The sequence below is a fragment of the Tenrec ecaudatus genome, chromosome 8 (assembly GCF_050624435.1).
Source record: "Tenrec ecaudatus isolate mTenEca1 chromosome 8, mTenEca1.hap1, whole genome shotgun sequence".
Classification (NCBI taxonomy): domain Eukaryota; kingdom Metazoa; phylum Chordata; class Mammalia; order Afrosoricida; family Tenrecidae; genus Tenrec; species Tenrec ecaudatus.
This window is the reverse complement of record NC_134537.1, coordinates 7,615,054-7,641,044: the sequence shown is the minus strand read 5'-3', so window position 1 is coordinate 7,641,044 and position 25,991 is coordinate 7,615,054. Positions and strand designations below refer to the sequence as shown.

The following is a 25,991-nucleotide window of genomic DNA, read 5'->3' as shown; positions in this document are numbered from 1 at the left end:
ATTGTATTTTTTTCTAAAGAATACAAGCTAATTGTTTTGATTTTCATAACAATATGATCTGATATCTGGGACCTATCAATTCACTTTCAGGGAGCAGAGAATACTTGTTATGTAAGAAGTCCCCATCCCCACTTATCTTTAATTCATCTTTATTGAATGCTCACCATGTGTGAGACACTGTGTTAGGTTCCTGCATGAACGATTCCATTTAATCCTTACAACCGCTCTGATTCACATTGATAACAATGAAGAAGAAACTCAAACAGGCACATTTTAGTTATTTTGTTAAACTCAAAGCAATCGAGACCAATCATTTTTATAAGGAGCTTTAAAGTAGATAAAACAAGAAGTCATTTTACATTTTTTCCTACTAAATAAAACCTTGACTTTTGTATTATCTACCACACAGTTCTTATAAAAGATAACTAAGATAGAGTTCAAGATAAAATGACGGGGAAGCCAGCTTACACAATCTCCTGGCTCAAAGCAAGAGTAAATGTATCCAAAATAAGTGAATCCAGCTAACAACAAACATGTTTTCTGCTTATACAGCAAAATATACCATATAGAGTCGAGTATAAGCCAACTCGAATATCAGCGGAGGCAACTAATTTTACCACAAAAACTGCATAAAATGTGCTGAAAAACTCAGCTTATACAATATATACTCGTGCATATAAAGACATTTGCTGAAAAATGTGCTCAAAAACTCAGCTTATACTCGTGTACATAGAAAGACATTCAGCAGCCAAAAGGAATATGTCATGTCACAATGTGACAATTTCCCCAGCCCAGGGAAGAACAGGAGCATCCCAGAATCGACGCCACAGGCTCCCTCAGCTCCTTACTCATCCCGGCTAAGAAAGCGAGCAATTTACCGGAAAGAGGAGTAAACTGCGCTAGCCCCAGGGCTCGCCACAGAAACAGGTAACACAGACACGATGTCCGCAAAGTCCTGAGGGAAAGAAAATGTCACCCAAGACAGTTTTTTCACATGAAGTCACCAAGCTCAAGTGGGACAGAGGGGATTTCCAAGGATACAGAAACAGAGAGGACGCCCTTCTTGGACAAACCATCTGACAACTAAACTCAGAGGGGAACGAAGAAGCCGCGACAAAAGGACAAGAGCTGGACACGAAACTCTTGTACACACAGCAGCAAGAAGTACAGATAGACATTAAATGTTATAAGATCTGACAAAATAACGCTAATAATACAGCAGATCCAAAGAAGCATAAGTGTAAGTTGGTCAGTATAATTTTCTCACCTTTTTCACCTTATCCCGTCATCTAAATTTAGATTGTAAAGAAATACATAATTACGTATGTCGGAGAATTACTAGAATCATCAGAAGAACTAGAAAGTCAAATAAACTTATCAAATTTCCAAAAGGAAAATGCACGCAAAATAAATAAATAATAAATTGGCCTAACAAAAGGCAAGGAAAAACCAAACGAAACACCCCACTGGAAACAGAAAATAACACAATTAAAACTAACCCTATCCGCTGTAGTAGTAAATACAAGTGGAATAAACGCATTAAGATAAATAGGCTCAAAGTGAAGTAAGTACTCCATGAACACAAGGGGTCTAGCAAAAAGATTCATGGAAAATCCCAGATCTCTTCCTTTCATCTGGCGGAGTTGCTGCTTGCCATTAGGTGGCAAAGCGCCCTGGTGCGCATGCTGGGTCTGCAGTTGGAAGCCACCGCCTGCTCTGTGGGAGAGAGATGGGACTTAGTGGTCCTGTAAAGACTGACAGCCTCTGTAAGGGGCAGTTCTGCTCTGTCGTTTAGGATCACTGGGAGTCGGAATTGACTCCGCGGCAGTGGAGTTTTGAGTTGGCCAGAAGGTCTATCTTCTATTGTTGTTGTTGGGTTCCGGGATGTGGCATCAACCCCATGTGACAGAACAGCACTGCCCCAGAGCATCTTCTGGGTCTTTTACAGAGGCCCCTCATGAGGTCTGTCTCCCTCACAGCCAACCTTTCCGTCAGCAGCCAAAGCCTTGCCCTCGGCACCACCGAGGCTCCCCGCTCCCTTCCTTTACTAGGTGATAATAAACATTTGACTCAAGGGATTTTTACTTTAGCTTTGACTAGCGGGATTCTCACAACTAAATTTAAAGCCTGAATATAATACCCCTGTGTCTCAAATTTGGGGCATTGGTTTTTAATTTCTGATGGGTCTTGCTGATGCTATGGATTTTAATAGTCATAGAACAGTACCCTCTATTTCAATTTTCCAATTTAAAAGAATTCAAGGGGGTCGGGAGGTTGGGGGGATTGAACTGTTCAAGGCAACACTCCAAAATGACCCAAAGTAAACATCTAAAGTAGCTTGAAGCTACCTTCACACAGGAATGGTGGTGATGCTGTGTAGTTGGTTCTCTTAGGAACAGTGATAGTTAATTCTAGTTTTTGTCAACCAGGCATATCTGGAAGAAAGCAGGGGTGGAGCCTGGTCTATCAATCAGACTGAAGTCTGAGGACACTTCAGTGGGTGGGTGCCTTTTGTATGGAGAGAGAGAGACTAAGCACAGTCAACTTCTGCTGCTGGATCTGGATCCTGGGTCTTGGTTGTTGATCTGTTGTCGAGTGGCCTGCCAGTCCCTGAAGCCATCACAACCTTGGGTTCATTGGCTGACCTCAAATTCATTTACCTATGCATCCACCAGCCTTGGGCCCTCCTGCTTCATCATCCTGCCTCCTGTCCATCAGCCTCCGCAACTAGGTGAGTCAGGAGAAGACTCCAGCTTCCATCTGATCTACAGCTTTGAACCAGCCTGAGCTTATATGCGTCTATAACTATGTAAGCCATTTATTGATATCAACCTCTTTCTATATACGGGAGGTACCCCCTCAAAAAAAAAAGAAGGAAAATGGGTGTGATGTGCAGGGAATAGTGCATTTGGAGTTTGTTCCACCAGGTCAGACTGTTAATCAAGCTTTCTATTTAGAGGTTCTGTAAAGATTATGTAACAGTGTGCCACCAAAATAAACCCTGATTATGGCAGGCAGGGACTGGTTTTGCCACCATGACAATGCATCTGCCCACGCAGCCACTTCAGTGCGCCAGTTTATGGCAAAAAGACAGCATGACTCTCTTGCCCCACACACCTAACTCATCTGACCTCACTCCAAGCAACTTCTTTTTGTTTCTGCGAATGAAGAGGAACATGAAAGGACAGCAATTTGACGGCATAGATGAGGTGAAGAAAAAAAAACCCCAAGGGAGGTGCTGTCAGCCATCCACACAGATGAGTTTGAAAAAATTTTTCCAAGAATGGAACTGCAGATTTGACAAATGTAGTAAGTGTACTAGAGAGTACCACATATACTCGAGTATAAGTCAACCCGAATATAAGACAAGGCACCTAATTTTACCACCGAGACTGCATTTAAAAATGTGCTGAAAAACTCAGCTTGTACACAAGTACATACAGTACTTTGAAGGTGCTAAGGTTTTTTGGAAAAAAAAATTAAACACTTAAGTTTGAAAAAAAAATCTAGGTGTTTTGGGGGGCACCCCCTCATACATATACATACAAGTGCCACTGGTTTTGCCTCTCTGGAGAACCCAACTTCCCACATCAACCCTAGAACAGCAGAACCAAACTCTGCTCTGCCCTGAGCCAATGTTATCATCAGTACTGTGTTTGAGCCGAGTATTGTCCTCGGCTCGATTTAGTCCTTGAAGTGACATCCTGCGGTTTAAGCCTTGAAATGTCTTTGGCAGCAGCTTTGCCCAGTGCAATCCGCCATCTGATATCCTGATCACGGGTACTGATGATGGATCCAAGTTAACTGAAACCCTCAACAACCTCAACGTCCCCGTCACTGGCCCCCTGGAGAAGCTTTGTTTCCTTTTCTCCAGGTGTTAGCCACGCTGAAGGCTGCAGTCTTTTCACTTCTTGTCCATGTTTCAAGTCCGTTTTGCTTCCAGCAAACAAGCTTATGTCACCTGGATGTCGCAGGTTGTCCGTGAGTCTTGTCCGATCCTGACGTCCTTGACATAGTCCAGTTTCCAGGACATTGGCTTCACACACAGGGCAAGGACGCAACCGTGCTCCACAGCTTTTCTGCCTTAAGCCACACGTTGTCCCTGGTGGCACTGCCGGGTAAGCATGACACTGCAGTCCCAAACCCACCACTCCTCGGCGGAGAGGAAGAAGAGACTTTCTGCACCGTGTTGATAGTCACAGAAACGCTAGGGAGTAATTCTACTCCGCCCTACATGGTCATTTGAGTCAGAATTCACTGGATAGCGTGAGGCATTTTAAAATTTATATTCCCTTGTTCTGCTCAGAGAACTGCCTCTTGGACGATGTACAGGTTCTTCATGAGCACAATTTAATGTCCTGAAATTCAGTCTTCTCAACATTACCCTTGATTTGTTATGATCCTCACGGTAACATGCCTTTTCATGATCAATAAAAAAAAGGTAAGCATCTTTCTGGTATTCTCTGCTTTCAGACAAGATCCAACTGATATTGGCAATGGCATACCCTTCTGAATCTAGTTTGAATTTGTGGCAGTTTCTTCTAACGGAGGCACAACACAACACAGGAAGAAAATGCCAACATCTCTTGGTAATTGGGACAGGGAATGTCCTCGGTATGAATCAAGGAAAACTGGAAGTTTTTCAAGTGAAAAGAAACACCTGAAAATGGGTATCCTAGGCAGGTGATCCGAAAGAGACTGGCCCTGCCCTCTGGAGCCACACAGGAATGACCCAAGCCCACTGCTGGCCAGTTGGATTCCACTCGTGGTGACTGGGTAAATCACAGGGTCCAGCCACTCCCGTCCCTCACCACAACTTAAAAATTATTTGAGGGCCCTAATATATTTTTTGAAATAAAAAACAAAAACAAATGACATCACAGTGACCTGAATAATATCCTCTAAACGTTTTTCGACTTTCCTTCAGAGCCACGTGTATCTGCCTGAGGGCCGCACAGGGCCCGAGGGCCGCAGTGTGTGGATTCCTGGTAAGATAAGGGCATCCGAGCAGTGGCTGGTAGTTGTAAACTGCTGACCTTGCATCACCGGGTATACTCCCAGGGAATGAGAGTTACTGAAGATCATAACCCATTAAAGGCAGTACTCATGACGAACCAATGACAGAGAATCCCTCCTAAAAACCCATTAAATGGCAGCTATTTCTACGTGTGAGAGCCTACAGATAATCTTTACAACGTGGCCAAGTACTCAATGATAGTCTAACATTTTGTCACATCACTGGACTAGAAGGAACAATAAACTCTAGACATGTGACAATTCCAGTTTATGAATACTAAACTTTAGTAATTAATTTAAAGAGTAATTAGTAAGTACTCCTTGCCAATTTATAAGAATTAAAGGCTAAGACAGTGTGTCCTAATTTTGCCAACAAATCCAACACCAGCCTGCATTTATTTTAGGATCAGTTGACAGACTATCTGGAGAATCTTCCAGGCCTTGTCTAGGGTTTCTGGTCTGAGTTCTCTACTCAATTCCCTCTCTCCTTGGTTCCTGTGGCAGAGAGGCTGTCTGTCTTCTAAATCCATTTTCCCTGCTTCCTTGAGTAGGGACTCTATTTCCCAGTTGCTGAGGTGAAGTATGGGCAGGTGACTCAATTCTATGGTATGGGAGCAGAAGGAGCATATGCCAACTCCAGGCCAAAGCTTTTCCAGAGAGTGCTTATGCCTCCTCCTATCTTTTCTTCCTGCTTCCACGGGTCCCTGGGAATAATGGATCACAAGATGAAAGAGCACAGGTTCCCAGGGAAAGGGTGAAGTTGAGCTGCTCACCCATCAGGAGGCCTGCCTCAGAAGAAAGCCCAGGCAGTGGGAGTGGGGGGGAGTTACACTGGAGCCTATTATACATGCGGCGTTTCAGTGATACCATGGCTCAACTTACTCTGACGACTACATTCCCTTCGTCTTCTTTTGTTCAAGAGTGGGGGCTTATGTATGAGTATGCCTTTTATTACAAAGTACCCGAAATCCTACTGTAAGGGCATAACGGTGAAGACCTTGACCTGTGGCTATAAGCTCTCAAATAATCCAACTCGGTGCTACTGAGTCCACGCTGACTCAAAGCAACCCCATAGACAGGCAGAACTGCTCCCTGCTCCAGTGGGCTTCCGATGGGAGGCTGCCAACCATCATCTTCCTCCTGCAGAGTACCTGGCAGCTTCCAACTGCTAACCCTGCTGCTAGCTAACCAACACATCATGCACTATGCCACCGGGCTCCTGACCTGAGGCTACAGGTAAGGGATTCCAATTCAACTCCTTATCTTTTAGTTATGTGGTCTTGGGCAATGTATTCTCTTCTGTAAAATGAACGTATTAAAAGATGCCACATGGGAGTCGTGTGAAACGAGCTAAGATTGTGCACATGCAGCACTCAACGGTGTGCTGGCCACTGCATAGCAAAAAACAAACAAACAAAAAGAGGCAACATTTCTGTTGTCAGCCTCCATTATAAATAATATAAAAAGAAGATAAGTTTAGAATTAAACTCTACAGAGAAATAGTAATTGATTGTGATGAAGTTTCCAGCTCTAACCAATAAAAATAAGTTTGACAAGAAAGATAGCAAAATACTAAGTTCTAAGGGAAGAAGTCCATCTGTTGAACCATAATGGATTTCACAGATGCTGGAGTTGGGATCCTGAGGGTAATCTGTGCTGATCTTTATCAGTAAATACTTCAGGTCCTGTTCATTTTAGAAAGCAACGATCCTGATCATTGGTTCCGTAAATAATATCAGTGATAAATAGAGAAAGTATTAATGTTGTCAAGGATTCCATTATACTTGAATTCACGGCAACACCATGGAAGCAGCAGTAAGGAAATCAAATGGCATGCTGTCTGCCGCAGAAGGAGCACAGATTGAAACAACAGCAACAAAGAAGACACTTTAGGACTAAGATCCACTTGACCCATGCTTTGGTATTTTCTTTTCTCTTTTAATCTTTGTGCCTTTGTCATAGGCAATTATTTTATTTATTCTTTTTTATGGAAATCATTTTATTGGGGGCGTGTACAACTCTTATCATAATCCACACCTCGGTATTTTCAATCACCTTCTATGAGTGTGGAAACTGGGAGAATGAACAAGAATGGCCAGAGAAGAATTGATGCCTTTGATTACATGTGGGCAAAGAATCTTGAATATATGATGAACTGGCAGAAGAATAAACAGATGTGTCTTAGAAGAAGTACAGGCAGAATGCTCCTTAGAAATGAGGATGGCAAGACTTGGTCTCACGTCAGTTGAACGTGTGATTTATGACTGGGAGAGACCAGTCCCTGGAGAAGGACGCCATGCTTGGTAAAGTAGAGGGGCAGCAAAACAGAGGAAGGCCCTTGACAAGATGGACGGAGACAGTGGCTGACCCTGTGGGCTCAAACACAAGGCCAACTGTGAGGACGGTGCAGCACAGGCCAGGGTGTCGTTCTGTTTTAGGGAAGGTGTCTGTGAGTCAGACCCTACTTGACATGCCTAACAACAACTTCAGGGGAATGGGCGCTCTCTCAGACCAACTGGTAACCAAAGGGCTGGAGGCTGGAGACTACCTGGGGGTGCCTGAGAAGGACAGGCTGGTGACCTAGTTCTGAAACATCCACCACTAGATAACAGCCTGGAGCATCCTCATATTGTGACACCACCGGAGGCCATCACGAGTCAGTCACCCTGACAGTATCTAAGTTTGCTTTTCTGATGTTGAAATGCCGCTGTTTGCTGCTTAAAATCTCAGTCACACATGCAGGGCCAAAGGAGAGAAACCACCTCACGGATGTAAACTGCAGTCATCAGAGCTTGGCTGGATGCAAGCATATTTTATTAGCTTGGTTCTATCTGGGCCTCTGTAAAGTCCCTCCTTTTCTGGGGTCTCTCGGCACCATCTGGAAGTTGTTCAAAATGCAATCCCTCGATTCCTGCCTCCTCCTTCTGTAACCGCTCCCTCGAAGACTGCACTGGTTCGCTTAATGTCAAACATTAGCTGCTGTGTTGATGTCTTTGTGAGCTACATCTCTAATCCTGTGCGCTGAGCTGCTTCGGACGGTTCCAACACTTCAGTCTCAACACTCCCAAAACTAAGCCTCCTAACTCCTCCTTTTTATCAGCCGCCCAGTCCAGTTTCTATTAACCCTCTCAAGGGCACCCTCTTTACCAAACCTGAGAAATACTGCAGTCCACGTGGAGCACTACAAGTGGAGTCTGTCACTAAGACAGGGATGGGTGCTCATTACAATGTTTCTCATATGCATCTCTAATGCCGTGGTTCACCAGGAGTGGTTCAGAGACTTTAAGTTGAGTTATTCCAACAGTATGCTTGATATAAAAAGGGTTTTTATACACAATTGATTGTGAATTAGGTAGGAGTCTACATTTCAGATCATCAACTTGGTATTGGACAGTTTAGACTACTGATCAAACCCCTCCAATAGCTTACCCTTCATATAACTTTTTTTTTAGTTTAAACATTTTATTTTAACTTAAGGTAAATTTTAATTTATTTGCCAATCTTGTATATTGCATCAAAGCCTTCTTTTTTGGAAAAGGAATACTGATAAGAGCCCCCAATAAAATGATTTTTTTAAAAGAGTGCCATTTTATCTTACACGCCTGAGGAAAATGATCTAGAACTTCCAGAGTTTTTTTTTAATATTTCAATTGTTCTTTTATTTGTTAAATTTCTTTTAAACCATATATCTGATTTCTTTTTTATCAATCATTTTATTGGGGGCTCATACAACTCTTATCACAGTCCATACATCCATCCATTATGTCAAGCATATTTGTACATACGTTGCCATCATCATTTTCAAAACATTTACTTTCTATTTGAGCCCTTGCTATCAGCTAATTTTCCCCTCCCTCCCCCCACCATCTCCCCCATGAACCCTTGATAATTTATAAATTATTATTACTTTGTCATATCTTACACCATCCGTCATCTCCCTTCACCCACTTCTCCACTGTCCGTTCCCCACAGAGGGGGTTATTTATAGATCCTTGTAATCTGTTCCCCCTTTCTACCCCACCTTCCCTCCACCCTGCCAGTATCGTCACTCTCATCACTGATCCTGAGGGGTTCATCTGTCCTGGATTCCCTGTGTTTCCAGTTCCTATCTGTACCAGTGTACATCCTCCCGTCCAGCTGGATTTGCAAGGTAGAATTGGGATCATGATAGTGGGGAGAGGAAGCATTCAAGTATTCACTCTCACCATATAACGTTCAACGACTCCAAAGTGCAAGTGCAAGTCAATGCAAAGGAAGACTCACAAAGGAAGTAACAACATAGCACAGTCGGTCTCTTTCCTTCCCTCAGGGGAAATCACAACCTCAAGGCAATCAAATCAGGCAGCCCAGAGCTCTCTGACCTGAAGGAAGCAGCCCTGATTCTTTCTAACAGAGCATGTGTTTTGTTTGGGGCAGTACAGGCATTGTAGATCAAGGCTGGGTCCAAGTTATACTGCAAATGCAGCCAGAATGCTATTTCAACATACTGGATGGACAACAGGGCTCTCGGCAGGAAACAAGAGCAAGCGCGGATCCAGTACTTAACTCCACACAGCTAGTAATTTGACAGAAGGGGAGGATGACCCAAATCCCAAACAAACCTACTGCCTGCTAGTGGATTCTGACTCATGGAAACCATATGGGACAGAGCAGGACTGCCTTGACAGGGCTTTCCAGGCCAGGAACTTTAAAAAGGCAGATGACTGATCTCCAGTGGAGTGGCTATTAACACAGGCCCCACCAGGGCTTGATGTTTGTGTAGGTGCCATTCAGTCAGTTCTGACTCATAGCAACCCGATGTACAACAGAGCAAAACGCAGCCAGTCCTGCCCTGTCTTCACAATTGCTCTTCTGTTTCAGCCCCATTGTTGACGTCATTCTGTCAGTCCATCTTCCTCGTTTTCTCTGCTCCTCTTCTTTACCCAGAATGATGTCCTTCTCCAGGGACTGGTCTCTCCTGACAACATGTCCAAACTAGCTGATAAAGGGGTGGGGGGGGTACCAGATGGCAATGAGAGCCCCGCCATCTCGGAACCTGGTAGTTTGGCAGCACAGGGAGCAGCATGCGCCACTTGAGGAAGCTATGTGTCCAACCAAAGCGGGAGGAGAGCAGTACGCATGCTGGCTAACCACAGCAGAGGGGATGCACTGTGTAAGCTGTGGCCATTAATGATAGCACATGCTATCATTCATATGTGATCATCATGATGGCCAGCCAGTGGGCTTCTGAACAGAGGATGAGCATGGGCAAGTAAGCTATGAAGTGTAACTGGTAAGTCGTTCATGTGTGTGTGTATGTGTGTGTGTGTGTGTGTGTGTGTGTAGTGGGGGCAGAATAGGGTGTTCTTCGTGGTCTTCTCTCAGTGCGCCTGCATGTCTGAAATTTTTCCCAAGAAGTTGGGGAAATGTTACTCTACTAGTAGAATACAGAGACTAGGCATCATCCCTTGAAAAGGAAATTATCAAACACAGCAAACCTTTATCCTGTGCGTAACAGGAGCCAGGCCGGGAAAGAGTCTGGGATTCACAGTTAAAAGGGGCCTCCATCCTGCTTTCAAGGAGCTCGTAGCCTGGGGGCTGTATCTCAGCCTTCTAACGCAGGCGCTTGGCACAGAAGTGGATCAGAGCAGTCTGAGAAGGGGAAGGTAACTGTCCGGGAAAAGGCTGACAAGCAGACAGCCTGCAACCTGGGAATCATACCCAGGTGGAACACAGGAAGAACGAGGGAGCAAAGATATCGCCAAGTCAGAAAGAAGGCTTCCTTTGAAAAGAATGTGAAAGCAAGGCACACGTAGACAAGTACCAAAGGTTAGAGCTTTTGAACACTGACGTGTGGCTCGATCTGAGTAATAAAAAATGGCAATTACCAGGTCATAAAACAATTCTGCTGAGACACTCAAAGCATGCTTCAGCTTTGTCGTGTATACTACCTAACATCTAGAATAAACATTTGCTCACTGATATATTCCTGTTACACTCAGTACTGTGTAGTACAATAACAAGCTAACAGACCACCGCCAGGCCCCAGGAGTGCCTGTGCCTCCTGGATTCTGCTTTGAGCAATGTCAACCACCCACACGGGACGGAGGGAAGACAGCCCGCAAAGCCTGGCTAGTGGGCACTGACCCCCCTTTTCAGGCCCCCGTACATCACAACTTCTTGGTTTCAACCCTGGTTTGTAAGGACTGGCTGTTCCCTCTGCGCCTGCTTCCAGCTGCCCTCAGCTTGCGCTGTCCAGTGGGCCACAGTGTCTTTACAGGTGGGGTTGCAGAAAAGGCAGGTCTCACTTTCCCACCACCTGTCCTCTCTTTTTCCATTCCCTAGATGGTCCGCCCTCACTTCCCATGGAGAATTCCTGTTACGTGTTGGGCTGCAATCTGAAAGACAGGGGCTCCACCGGGAGAGAGATGGGCTTTAGTGGAGAGTTACAGGCTCAGACTCTCACAGGGGCAGTTCTACCCTGCCCCACAGGGCCGCCAGGAGTTGGTGTCTGGATTGTTCAGACAGAGGCAGAAGGCAGGCACGCTCTCTCTTTCGGTTCTGGTTCCAGCATGCCTCTTCTGGTTCCGCGGCCTCCCCTTTATGGCCGTGTTCCACGTGGTTTGGGGCGCTCCCCCGAGGTGACCATTTTCGGTCTTGAACTCTTACGCTGTCCTCCAGGCAGCCTTGCACGCTTTGCAGGTAGAAGCTGTACTTTCCGAGACTATTCCCCGAACCTTCCATGCCCTCAAAAACATTCCTTGGGCTTACGAAAGTGCTTCTGCCGAGTGGGCTCTTTCGGCGTTGAGAAGCAAGAACCGGGGGAAACCAGCCCAGAAAACCTACCATCAGTGTAGGTCATTGCTCCTTCCAGTTCTGAGTCATTCAAGCGATGGGCCTAATCCGCTGGCAGCAATGAGGAAAGCCAAGAGGCTGGGCTTTGCCTGTTTGGCAGAGTGCTAACTGGTAAAGACTGGGTGGGGAAGGCCGGAGAGAGAAAGGGCCTGCCCAGTGGCTGGTGTCAGGATGAGGTGGGAAAGTCAGGGTGGTGATCTCCAGCATCTGGACCTTGGCCTTCTGCCGGCTAGTCCTCACACTGCCTGTGTTCTGCATAAAGCAGGGTCTGGGGAAGGCAGACCCTCAATCCCTGTCGCTCACTTGTCCATGGCAGCCCGATCTGCTCCAGTTCCCCTTCTCCCACAGGTGTAAGACGATGTTTCCAAAAAAGAGGAAGCAGCAGCCTCATGGAAGCATTGGCGTAAACCGATTTTTTCTCCCACTCAGTTCCCCAGCCTTAATGGGCGCTTGCTCCATCCTTACCACACATAGTCAACTAGTGTGTAGGGCCAGACACCAGACACGAAGGTTTCGGGTATGGCTACAGAAGGAAGCTTTATGGTTCCAGCTGAACTCACTGCCACCGAGTTGATGCCAACTCAGTGACCCTGTAGGCCAGGGCAGAACTGCCCCCAGTAGGTTTCTGAGACTGTGACTCTTTACAAGAGTAGAAAGCCTCATCTTTCTCCTGGGGAGAAGCTGGTGGTTTTGAAGTGCTGACCCTGTGGGGTGGTCAGGGCTCCGGTTGCAGTATCTAAAAACAAGCAGTGGCTCAACTTAACAGGTTTCTTGAGTAGCCACGGCTGCAGCCCATGGCCCTCTTCTGTCGGGACTGCCAGCCAGAAGAGCAGGCTGACTACCAGGTAGAGCAAGGCCAGGTTCCAATCAGGATGGCATCAGTAGATGGCACCAGTGCTACCTGTCACTCAGTCCACCCACTCAGGGTGGGACTCCACATACAACAGGCCTGCGTCGCACATGGTTTTCAGGGATGAGTTTCCAGAAGGCGATCACCATGGGCTTTCTTCTGATACCTCAAACATCCCAGCTGCTGGTTAACAACCAACTTCATTGTTTGTGTCATTCTGGAACTTGAAGAAAAAATCCACTGCCATCAAGTTGATTCTGACCGGATACGATGGAACAGAAAACAGCGTAGGGCTGCCAATGCCGTCATCTTTATGGGAACAGATTGCCACACTTTCCTCCCGCAGAGTGGCAGGTAAGTGGCTCCTGGGTTTGAACCACCGGCCTTTCGGTCAGCAGCTGAGCACTTTCACCAATGTGCCACCCCTGCTCCCACAGAGTAGACAGCTACCCAGATTTCGTTCTTCTTCACTGTGGGTCAAAGACCAACAAGGGGGTCTTCAAAGCGAGCAGAATCCTGTGGCTTCAACACTGGTTTCTGGAGCTGCCCACCCCACAGGACAGCCTCAGGTCCTTCAGCTTAGTGAAATCCTGAGTGTGAGGCTGAAGATTCAGAGAAACATGTGGCAGGTCCCACCACTGCGGCGATGAGCGGAGAGGGAGATATTTGACCATTGAGCAGGAGAAGAGAACCAGCTCCTTATTCTGGGCAATATGCTCTTCCTGAGCCTGGGTGCTACAAAGTCGATGGCCTGACCACAAATTCCAAGGTTCAGAAGGCACCAGCCAAAGCTGCCTTAGAAATCATCTTATCTCAGACTCAAGGAGAAACGGGAACCATTTATAGTCACTCAGTCCTGAAGCAGAAGAAGAGCCCTTCCGTGACAGGGAACTGAAGGGCCACGCTGGCCAGGCTGAAAGATAGGAAGAACGTCCTGCACTTCGGTGGCCCCCAGGAGAAAAATAAGAAAGATGAGACTAGGGTAAGGTGACCAGACTTCCCGCTTTTGGCAGGACAGTCTCAATTTTTAACAATTTGTTCCACATCCTGAGGCGTTTTTAAAAAGTTCTGATTTTTGGAAAGAATGCATGACAAGCTAAGGTATACAGTTTTCGGCTGCCATGTGGCTATTTTGCCAGGATATGAGTTTTATCAATGGTGTCCCGCTTTACCAATGTTAAAATCTGGTCACCTTAGACTAAGGGAAACAGAGATACAGACACTACTACACTACTTAGAAGCATCCTCTGAAATCTGCTCACAGAGTTAATGATAGCAGGAATTCAGATAGTCCCTCCGAGGGACTAGGATGTGGGCAGGTCTACGGTGGAAAAGCAGCCGTGGGCACACCCATCTTCACTGGGGGATGGAAGCTGGTGAGCTTTATTCCTTAAGAGTGCACAGCTCAGAAGGCCACAGGAACATTTGGGGGTGGGGGGTGTGAGAAGACACAAAATACTCGGCTCAGCCTGCCCACTGCAGCCCCCTGGCCCGGGCACCTCTGCATGGAGCCAGCCCACTGAGCCTTGGCAAAGCCTGACCTCACTTCCCCCTCTCCCTCACGTTCTCCTTACCCAGACCCTGCTAGGACTTGGCTTGTTTCGGCTGGAGGGTTCTGAGGAGGGCAGCTGTGGAGCCGAGAGGATACTTCTGTGAGAGGTTACGGACTGAGGGCTTCCTGGCTGTGCACAATTCCCGTCCCTCCACACACAGATGTGGTATTGGGTACCCTGCTTTTGCGAACTTCCCATGGCCCCTACATAGCCAAAGGGAGGGGAGAATAAGTATGGCTTGTTCGGAGCACCCCTTGTTTTTTGTAACCCCTTCATGGCTGAGACATGGTGGTGTAAAGATGGTCTTACAGGCTGCATCTGACCTTGTCTGACTTCATCAGGGGAAAGGAGAAATGAACTCACCATCAACCCAAGACTCATTCCTATGAGGCAAGGGTCAAGAGGTCCACGGATGTTCTTACCAATTCTGACACTCTATTGCTGAGTTCAATAGTTCATTGCAATGGCTACACCAAACTTATCGACAATAATTACAACTATGAGGTTTATTGGGGGAAATCAGTATCAGAAATATTCAGAATACAGTTCCTCCCAGTCAGAACCACCTGTTTTTAGCTATGCCCACAGGCAAGCCTCTCTCTGGTCCTTGGCCCCTCAGTCACACAGTTCCTTGGTCTTTCCTCTGCTCAGACAGAGAGCTCTTTAGTGCTGTTCATTAAATATCCAAAGGGTATACCATTCCTCTGTAAGCTTCAGCACGAATTATCTCACCTCTAGCTCTAGGCATCAGCAAACCTAGCTCCCCCAATTAAGTGCCAGGAGGCACACTACTTTGCAAGAGAAATTCATGCTGAAGACATCAGTTTTAAAGAGGGGCTTTCTACTGCCATAAAGAGTTAGTCTCAGAAACCCACAGGGAAGTTCCATCTTATCCTATATAGGATTACTCTAAGTCAGTATTGAGTCAATAGCAGTGAGATGGTCCAGGAAGTTCACTACTCTGTCTCATACTCTGACTCTTGGTTCTGTGTCCGTTCCTCTAACACTTCTCTGGTATCACAGCTCTCTATCTGCAGGATCAAGGAGCTCTGTGGGACAGGGATCTCAGGCATCCAACAGACATGGTCCACCCTGGCTCTTCTTTCTTAAAGGTAGTGAGATTCCTCCCTTGTGCTGCTGGTGTTATTCCCAGCAGGATGGCAAAAGTGACTGCCCCCCCACATTAAAGTTCTGAATGTTCACAATCACACTTCGGCCTGCTAGCTCACAGCTGGAACAGACAATCCTATCAGTATCTTCTCTTACCCAGACTCATCAGGAAAAAGGCATTTGGTGGGAGCTACAGAAGCTGGAATAACTATATCAAGCAATCCATTGCACCACAGGTATAGATCTGAGATCTGGACTAGGAAAACATGGCATTAGGATTGGAGAAGACTCATTAACAACTTGTAATATGCAAATGTTGCTTGCTGAAAGAAAGAACTTGAGGCGCTTACAGATGAGGATGAAAGATTCTAACCTTCATTGTGGATTATATCACAATGTAAAGAAAACAAAAATCTTCACAGCAGGACCAGTCCACGGCATCATGATATTAAATGCTGCCAAGAATTTTATTTAACAAGCCCTCCACAGGAAGGAGAGGAGAGCCTCGGTGGAACATCAGGTAGAGACCAGGGGTGGGGTGCGTCTACAGTTCAGAGGAGGCATGCTCTCTCTGTTGGTGGGTGTGGTGGGTCAATGGGAAGGACAACCTCACATCGGGAAGGGATGCTAAACAGTAAATGTAGGGAACTCTATTGTAGGGGGCAATGCACCCAATTTTATGTTCCTAGGTAGACATATGTTTCTACCCAACCCTTTGTGAATCGTGTCGTGGACAAAGCACTATGAGGACCTTAGACGCTGGCCTTATAGGCAATATGGCATCCCCAAAAGCCACACCAGAGGACTCAATGTGGAAGCCCAAGTGAACAAACTGAGCCCTACCTCAAAACTACCTGTACCCTTGGACTTAGGGCTGAGATACTCAGAAGGGAGAGAAAGCAAAGATGGCCACCCCAAGGCTATGGAAATGGTGGTCACTGGACCTTGGCTGGGACCCCTGGCTTTGAATTACAAGTTGGTGAAGAAGACTGGATCTACTTGGACTGTCTCAAAGGAAGTGCAACCAGAATGCTCTTTAGAAGCAAAGAGGTGGAGACTTCAACTCATGTTCTTTGGCTATCAGGAGGCATTCGTCCCCGGAGAAGGGTCTCATCTTTGGTATAGCAGAGGTCAATGGAACAAAGGAACACTCTCAATGAGATGGACTGGCACAGAAACTGTAACCATGGACTGGCACAGAAACTGTAACACAGCAACAACTGCAGGGAGCATGCAGGATCAAGCAGTGTTTCCTTCCTGCTGTATTTAGAGACCAACTCGATGACCATGATGCCTAACAACTAATAACATAGAAAAGTAATACAAAGTTACCTTCTTGGTTACATAATTTGAAATGTGTTGTCTAGTTACAGTGAAAGACAAATCAACATGATCTTCTAAAGCCATGGGTCTCCACCTTCCTAATGCCGTGACCCCTTCATATAGTGCCTCATGTTGTGGTGACCTCCAACCATCAAACTATTTTTGTTGCTACTTCATCACTGTAATTATGCTATTGCTATGAATCGGGCAACCTTTGAGAAAGGGTCATTTGACCCGCAAAGGGGTCTCAACCCACAGGTTGAGAACCACTGTTATAAAGACAGGGGACTTGGATATGTGCTTAGAAAGGATACTGATGTATAATGGGTTGCTTTGCTTTATAGGCCCACCCCAGGCTACCTTGCTGATGTGCCAGCCAAGAAAAAGAAGATGGCTGAAAGCTGGAGTAATTGCTAATGATCAGACCAAAAGAGAACATTGCAAAAGATTCCTTAAGATAGGCCAAGAAAGCTCATTTCAAGTAGCTTTCTACAGTTGCTAAAAAAATTCCAAATTAAAATGAGGTTCCTATGAGAGCAATCCTGAACTTTGTAAGAAATGCAAAATACATACTACAAAATAAGAGCAGAACAGGGCCCAGACGTGTAATACTACAACAAAGAAATAATTTTATAAGGAGGGAAAAAAGAAGAAAGGATAAGCGTGACTCACACCAAACTCACAGCCATCCACCCAATGCTGACTCAGAGCCCCCTCCGTAGGTTTGAGAGACTGTAGCTGTTACAGCAGTACGGAGTCCAGTCTTCCTCCAAGGAGCTGCTGGAGATTTCGAACTGCTGACCATGCAGATCACAGCCCAATGCATGGCCACTATACCACCAGGGCTCCTCCTAAGCATGACTAGAAGCTAAAATATTGAAACAAGCTCAAGTTTAGCTTTTGAAAAGCGTGAGATAAAAAGTGATCCCTGGTTTTCCTTTCTAGTTTTCCTTTCCTTTCTAGGACAGCCCAAATGACGCGTTGGCTACAAGGTTGCTCAACTCTCCTAAAAGGACTCAAGGAAGAGTCTTTCCCTGCCAGGTCTTCAGGCATCGCATCAGTTCCACTGGCTCACTGGAAAGTGCAGATTTATTTACAAAACAGCACATGTCTAGATAGGATTACCCTGGGTCATCTGTCAGAATTACCAAATTCTTAAAAACAAAAAAGACACGTCCTTTCATCAATGTAACAATATACCTGGCTACGCTTTCTGACATTCAGGGACAGTGTGCCCTAAGCTTGGCCTGCTGGTGAAGGTGCAGAATGTGCTGACAACTTTTGGGCATAAATACCAGCCTTAGCTCCCAGGCCAACGCTTGGTCCTCTATTTCTGCGTGTCTGACACCGTATCCCTTCCCACACTGCACCACCTCCTGGGCCCACGCAGCCCACGGGGCCAATACTGCCTGCCGGGGCCAATGCTGCCTGCCTGGGCCAGTGGCAGGAGCATGTCATCTAAGCCAGTCCAGAGCTGCTTCTGCTGCTGGAGAGAAAGGCGGGCTGGTGAGAGCTGCTCCATTCTGGCCGTGAGAGCATGCTGCCAACGAGGAAGCAAGCAGAGCAGAGAAAGACAGGAGAATTCTTATACAATTGCTGAACCACCTGGATCCAGCCACACCTACAGCAAGACCAGCCCTTAGACCAGCAGTTCTCAACCTGTGGGTGAAGACCCCTTTGGGGATCAAACAACCCTTTCATAGGGGCCGCCCGATTCATCACAGTAGGAAAATGACAGTGATGAAATAGCAACGGAAATAATTTTATGGTTGGGGGGTCACCACACCATGAGGAACTGTATGAAAGAGCTGCGACATTAGGAAGGTTGAGAACCAATGCCTTAGACCTCGCACTTACATGGACCAATGTGTTCTTCCTCTTTCTTTGCCTATGCCGATCTGAATGGGGTTGCACTGGCAGCTAAGGAGCCCCTCGCTACAGAAAAGGTCAAAGGCTCTCCCTGGGGGACGGACAACAGAAAAGTGGGTGAAGAGAGACGTCGGACAGTGTAAGATATGACAAATAATAATTTATAAGTTATCAAGGGTTCATGAGGGAGGGGGAGTGGGGAGGGAGGGAGAAAAACGAGGAACAGATGCCAGGGGCTTAAGTGGAGAGCAAATGTTTTGAGAATGATGAGGGCAACGAATGTACCAATGTGCTTTACACAATGGATGTACGTATGGATTGTGATTAGCGTTATATGAACCCCCAATAAAATGATTTAAAAAAGAAAAGGTCAAAGGCTCAGGAGCACACCGGAAGGCAACAGATCTCCTTCCACAGTCCAGCCCATCACTCCTTCCCCAGGCTCTCGGACAAGTTTCCTTTCTCCTTCATTCCCCAGCCAGCCATAACACAGACCCTTAGTTCCATCACGTTTTTGGTTTTCATAGCTTTCAGCAGCTCTTATCTTTAAAGACCAAAGAACTCAACTTGCAAGGATCCTCAGAGGCCAAATTTGGGACAATTTAATAAAAAAAAAAATTTAAAAAAGGATGAGAGCAATAGTGTGCTACGCTGGGTTGTCTAGAAAAACAAATCCAGGGACACTCATCCATGTATAAGAAAGAAGCAATTATATATCAAGAAGACATCCCAGCCCTGTCCGACTCAAGTCCATAAAGTCCGATGCTAGGCCATAAGGTCCTCTTCAGAGGCACGTCACCACCTGCCAGCAATACAGAATGATGAGCCTGGAAACAGAGATCACAGGCCTGGAGAAGCAGACTCCCATGGACCCACAGTGAGTGGGAACACTATAGGACACAGGCAGCTCTCAGTGTCAGGTGTGGCCCACACGGGACCATCCCTCAAGACAGGTACAATTCCAGCAAGCAGGGAGATGGGGCAGAGAGAGAAAGCAAGCAGTTCCCAGAGCTCCTCACTCTCATACAAAAGGCCACACCCCAAGGAGGTTTCATCAAGATGCAACCTGATTGACAGGTTTGACTCCACCTCTAGTCAGGAGGGGCTGGTTGACATCACCCTAACTACTACAAAGGAATAACAATGGTGTGCTGACATGAGCTCACATAACATCCTGAGCGCATGGTTCCTCTGACCAGCTCCTCGTCAGTTACATCACAGTGGCATCTTGAAATGGGCCCTGGTGACAACATTTAATTACAGAAACCCACAGACACTACACATCAGGGCTCTTAGTCCAGAGAACAAATTAAGCAGTTACCGGCACCCTACTACTGATGGCATAAGAAATAAAACATCCATAAATGCACAGTGACACATTCATATTGAAACCAATAAATAAGTGGGACATCGAAGACAGATCTCCCTCAAAGTATTTCCATTAGTAAGCATAGAAAAATGATGAAATTAAAAACCTCACACTGAGAAATACCACAGAAATAAAGACTGCAGGCCAGAACCACTGGTGAGTACTAAAATTAGGGAGTAAAAGCACAGTTACTACTCGGAATCATTGGAATGTGACCTGTACAAAGTATAAACCAAGGACAATTGAAAGTTGTCAAAAGGGAAAAAGGGAATGCTGAAAGACCGACATCCTAGGCTAGTACCAGCCGTTGTGAATTAGATATTTTACAGTAGGAATGAGGAACTGAAGAGCAGTGGCATCTCACTCCTGCTCAGAAAGAACATTTCAAGATCTATCAGTGAGAGGAGAGTGTCCACATGTCTACATAGAAGATGAGTTAATACAACTATGATTCAAATGTATGCGCCAATTACTAACGCCAAAGATGAAGAAAATGAAAATTTTGATGAACTTCTGCAATCTGTAATTAATCAAATATGCAACCAATATGCACTGATAATGATTAATTATTGAAATCAGAAAGTGAAAAACAGAGAAGAATCGGTAGTTGGAAAACAGGGCTTTGGTAACAGAAGTGTTGCCAAAGGTTACATGATAGGATTTGGCAAGACCAATGACCTATTCACTGTAAATAGCTTTGTTTGACAACGTTAACCATGACTGTACACATGGACCTCACCAGATGCAATAAACAATGATCAACTGCAGTGGGTCGAAAGAGACCATGTCAAACCTTAGCATCAAGTAGAACAAAGCCAAGGGCAAACTGTGGTATAATCCATCAGTTAGTCATATGCAAGTTCAAGTTGAAGCTGAAGAAAATGAAACCAAATCCAAAGAGCCAAAGTATCTCCTGGAGTATAAAAACAACCAAACTCACTGCCACCGAGTCAAGGCCAATGCAAAGTGTCCTCACAGGTCAGAGTAGACTGGTCTGAGTTTCAGCAGCTGTAACTCTGTATGGAAGTAGAAAGACCTGTCTTGCTCCCGCAGAGCAGCTGGTGGTTTTGAACTGCTGACCCGGCAGTTAGCAGCCCAACCACTACGCCACTAGGGCTCCTATCTAACGACATTCGGAGGCCATGACTGATGACCAGATGAATTGGAGGATGACATCACGGGTTTCATACATGAAGGCGGCAAAAGGTCATTAGAGGGCAGAAATGACTACAGTGGATGTCAGACGTGTCTGAAACTTGGTCGTGGTCGTATGACAGCTAAAGCACATGGAAGAAACAATGATGGGAAAGAGATGAACAACAGCTTCCAAGGGCAGCTCAAGGAGACAAAGTGAAGTCAGAGTGAAAAGCTGGCCAGTTAGTAAACCAAAAAGAACTAAAGGGAAAAAACAAGCCTGGAGGACACGGGGGCTGCAACAATGGGCTCAAGCATCAGAGCAATCGGACCAGGCGGTGCTTCATTCTGTTGTGCGTAAGGTCACTATAGGTCGGAACTGACTCAGGGGCACCCAACAACAACCAAGGGCAAAAAACTGACCAGTGCAGGAGGCATAAAAAGAAGCTGGCAGGAATAATCGGGGTCCCTGTGCAAAAAAAAAAAAAGTCATTTTCAACTGTTTCAGGCGGTAGGAAATAATCAACTAATGCTACTGAAGGAAGAAGTCCAAGCTGCACTGCAGGCTTACATTACAGGGTACATTAGCAGGGAACGGCTAGAAATCAAAACTAGATTCAGAAGAGGATGTGGAACAAAGGATATCATGGCTGATGACAGGTAGATGCTAGCTGAAAGCATAGAAGAGCAGGAAGATGCTTACTGGTTACCTGTTTTCTTGGCTCCGCAAAGGAATGTGACTGTAGAGAACTAACAAGAGGGCACAGCACTGTGAAGAATGGGGATTGGAGCATTTGTGTTCCTGTGGAACCAGTACAGGACAGAGAGCCAGTCATCTGAACTCATCAAGGAGATATTGCCTGGTGTAAAATCAGCAAAGGTCGAATCCTTACACCATCCTTATTCAATCTGTATGCTGAACAAATCACCCCAGAAGCTGGAATGTATGAAGAGAATGCAGCAACAAGCTCCACTCATTAACAGCCTGTGAGATGCAGGTGATACACCTTTCTGTATAAAAGCGAAGTGGGCTTGATAAAAAGACGAGACAGCCTGCAGTATAGATTGCACTTCACCCTAAAGAACGCAAACCCTCGCAGCTGGACCAGTAAGCAACATCATGAGGAACAGAGAAAATATTAAAGTTATGCACAAGCAACACTCATAGAAGCAACAGTCAAGAAAGCAAGCAACATATTGCATGGGGTAAATCTGCAAAAGACCTCTTTAAGGTATGAAAAACTAAAGATGTCACCGTGAGAACTAAAGTGCACAGTGCCCAAGCCATTGATTGTATTTGTAATCACCTCATCTGCATGTAAAAGCTGAGCAATGAATAAAAAGACCTGAGGATTAATTGAGGCCTTCAAATTGTGGAGTTGGTTAAGAACACTGAATATACCACGGGACTACCAAAAGAATGAACAAATCTGTCTTGGAATTGCCATATTCTTGCCAAAAACTCAGAACCTCAATCTGATCCTGAGGAAATAACAGACACCCAAACTGAGAAGCGATCTGTTAAGTAGTTGACCAGGACTCTTCAAGTGTCAGAAGCATTCAAGCCACTAAAAAGCTGTCCTGGATTAAAGGATGCTGAGAACCTATTAAAGGGGCCCTGGTGGCCCTGTGAGTTAGACATGGGGCTACTAATCAAAAGGTTAGCAGTTCAAACTCACCAACTGCTCCTGAAGGAGAAGATGAGGCTGTTTAATCCTGTAAAAACTTATAGTCTTAGAAATCCTAAGGAGCAGTCCCACTCTGTCATGGCACTGAGTTGGTTAGGAAGAGTTTACAACTAATGGTAATGCAGGACTTCTACCTGAGCCCTAGGTGTTGGAAGAAAAGGTGGTGGGATTGGAACGAGGTCTGTAGATCAGTTCACAGAACTGTGTCGTCGCCGTCGTTAGGTTCTGACTCACAGTCGGTTCTGACCCATACCAGCCCTATGTACAATAGAAGGAAATGCTGCCATCCTGCACCAACATCGCAATCGTTGCTCAATGTTGACCAATAGAATTGAAGCAATATGAATGTCCGGGTTTCAATAACTGTAAGGTTAATGGATGAGGAACATTCTCAGGGCTTTCTGTGTATTCCCTTTTCAACTATTTTACAAATTTACATTATTTCAAAATAATACTTTTTTAAGAATTGCTTTTATAAAAGATTCCCTCCCAAGGGGCAGGGGAATCCTATGTCCTTTGATAACACAGACACATGAAAACCCACTAAAATTCATTCTTTTGCTTCACATCTGACACTAGGCTTGGCATCTGTTACTCTGAGCTGGTGGTCTTCCAAACAGATTTTATTGTCTATGAAAGTAAGGAAAGCTGGAGACAATCTACGTATCCAACAACAGTTGAGGACGCATCCAATCAAAACACAGCACAGCTGTGACTTAAACCCAGTACAGCTACATCCACTTTGCCAACTCCAGCACAGCATCTGACCCAGGGCTGAAACGCTGGTATTTAGTAAAAGAATGCAGCCATTTCAAAACCTGTTTTAAAGTTTGTTCTGATCCATGAAAATGCTAAGCAGGAAAATCTTAAGGGCTGAGAAATAAAACAAAACACAAAATAATACTAAAACCCCAGTTATGCAATAGGGACATTTGTATACACACACACACACACAATGCAAAATGAATTAGGAAGTGATGTACTAGAATGTACATTGGTGTGAAGTTACAAGTGATTCTTTTACTTCCGAACAGTTTTATGTTCTAAAAGTTTTGTACCACATACACACACACAAATCTTTCACCATTCTGTATGGTGTGTGTTTTAAAGGTACACATACACATAATCCCCGATCCGTTTACCAAACGTCTTTGCTGTCCCTTTCCAGAATCATTGTATATCATGGAGATTTCACTCCATCTTCAGTTGTAGGATTCTTTCCACCACAACTGGTCAGATTGGATTGAGCTACTTTCCATCTCTGACTGAAAGCTGTTTTTATCTCTCGCACATCTGGTCCTAGGTGGGTGTGCCTTTGCATATAAACAAGGCAGATAATAAAGACAGAAAACTTCAAAACCCCTCTGGGGTTTGATTTTTAAAATCTTCACACGCCACAGGATTTAAGGGAACTTGATAAACTGTTATACTGAGTTGGAATAAACTTTAACGATACTTTTAAGTTCAGGCTCTCCTTTCAGTGGCCCAGCTGTTGGAACAGGGGTTTACACCAGACAATACCCTCTTGTGCCCTTAGGCAGTGGGCAGGCACCGGGAACTTAGAGAGTCCCCCGCAGGTGTTCCACGCAGGTGTCCCGGGCACTGCCCGACTTGCAACTTCTGGCCCAGCCCAACGCCTGGAGACCCATTCTGCCCGACGCGAGTGGGCGCAGGATCCCGAAGCTCGCTCGGGCCAAACCCATTCTGTGACGCCCGAAACCCCCTTCTGCTCCCGGGACTCTCAGAGGAAGCCTGGGTGCTGGGCCGCTGTGGGCCGGTCCTTCCCAAACCCGCCCCGCATCGCCTCCACACGGTCCCCCTCCCTCCTCCCGTCTCCCTCACCGCTCACCCCTCTGCCTCTGGCGCACCCCTGCCGCTGACACCTTCACGCCCTCCTCCCTCGGATCCCTTCCCACCCACTTCCCCATTCCCGAGCCTGCCGGCACCCAAGGGAGCCGGACGAGGAAGGCGGCGAGCGGGAGGCGCCCCGCCGCAGCTCGCCGGGCCCGGCGCCGGGAACCGCAGCGACCGGAGCTCCGGCGCCGCCGAGACTCCCAGGTCCGAGCCCCGCCCCTCCCCCACTCACCGGCCGCCGCGGCGCTCCAGGTCTGCGGGGGTGCTGGGGGGGGCCCGGGAGCCGGGGACCCGGAGGTTGGGCTCTGGGGACTCTCCAGGCGGGGGCCGGGGCCGGGGCCGGGGGCGGGCCGGGCCGGGCCTGAGGGCAGGGCGCCGCCTAGCTCTGGGCGTGGCGGGCGTGGCGGGGGCCAAGGCGCGGTGACGCGTTGGCGGGGGCGGGGCTGCGGGCGGGGAGGCGGAGCCCCGGGAGCCTTGTGCTCCGAATGTGGGCGGAGCTTGATAGCGCCGCCGCCGCCGCCGCCGCCGCCGCCGCCGCCGCCGCCGGCGGTGGAGAGTCCGCGAAGTTGAGTCCAGCGGGGCTATGGCGCCAAGTGGGCGTGGCCCGTGGAAGCCGCTGGGACTGTGATTGAGGTCGGGGTCAGGACCGCGACGGTGTAGGCGGGGCCTCGTTGTCTGTCACTCCGCTTGGGGGCGGGACCGACTCGGGTGGAGGCGGGGCCGAGAAGGGGGCCACCTCTGTCCTTCCCTCCTTCGCTCCTCCCACTTTGCCCTCACCTGCAGGACCAAGACCCAATTTTCTGGTCATTTTTGAATATAAAAATTAGCTTGAAGAAAGCTGATGGTGCCCGGCTATCAAAAGATACAGAGTCTGGGGTCGTATAGGCTGGAAGATAAACAAGTGGCCATTAACTGAGAAACAACAAAGCCCACCTGGCAGAAGCACACCAGCCTGTGAGATCACACGGTGTCAAAGGGATCAGGTATCAGGCATCAAAGAACAACAACAACAAAAAGCATAGCATTGTGAATGAGGGAGGAATGCGGAGTGGGGACCCAGGGCCCATCTGTGGGCACTTGGACATCCCCTTGCAGAAGGGCCGCTGGGAGGAGACCAGTCAGTCAGGATGCAGTGTAGGTAGCAATGATGAAACATACAACTTTCCTTTAGTTCTTGTATGCTTCCTCCCCTCCCCCCCCACACACACTATCATGATCCCAATTCTACCTTACAAATCCAGCTGGACCGAGGGATGTCCGCTGGTACAGATAGGAACTGGAATTCAGGTTGGATGAACCCTTCAGAGGGAATTCAGGTTGGATGAACCCTTCAGGACCAAGGGTGAGAGTGGCGATACCAGGAGGGTGGAAGGAGGGTGGGGTGGAAAGGG

At 46.8% G+C, this 25,991-nt stretch overlaps 1 protein-coding gene across 5 annotated transcripts in view; it reads right to left on the bottom strand.

The window, feature by feature from the left end:
- The window catches only part of ANO10 (anoctamin 10), a 222,140-nt gene extending 197,150 nt beyond the window's left edge, over positions 1-24,990 (bottom strand). For all 5 annotated transcript variants that reach the window (XM_075555985.1, XM_075555984.1, XM_075555983.1 and 2 more), the window contains exon 1: positions 24,833-24,990. The gene's annotated coding sequence lies outside the window, so the exon portion shown is untranslated. The remainder of the gene's footprint in view (positions 1-24,832) is intronic.
- Between the last annotated feature and the right edge of the window lie 1,001 nt (positions 24,991-25,991).